Below are 268 nucleotides of genomic sequence, written 5' to 3'. Positions count from 1 at the left end.
CACATCCCTATGTCCCTATATCCCTGTGTCCCCATGTCCCCATATCCCCGTGTCCCCATATCCCTGTGTCCCTATATCCCCACATCCCCACATCACCATATCCCCATGTCCCCATATCCCCGTGTCCCCATGTCCCCACATCCCCATGTCCCCATATCTCCACATCCCCATGTCCCTGTGTCCCCATGTCCCCATATCCCCATGTCCCTGTGTCCCCACGTCCCCATATCCCCGTGTCCCCATATCCGTGTCCCCACATCCCCACATC

The sequence above is a fragment of the Egretta garzetta genome, unplaced genomic scaffold (genome assembly GCF_000687185.1).
Source record: "Egretta garzetta isolate BGI_Z169 unplaced genomic scaffold, ASM68718v1 scaffold476, whole genome shotgun sequence".
NCBI lineage: Eukaryota > Metazoa > Chordata > Aves > Pelecaniformes > Ardeidae > Egretta > Egretta garzetta.
The sequence above is the reverse complement of the archived record's forward strand: the minus strand, read 5'-3'. Positions refer to the sequence as shown.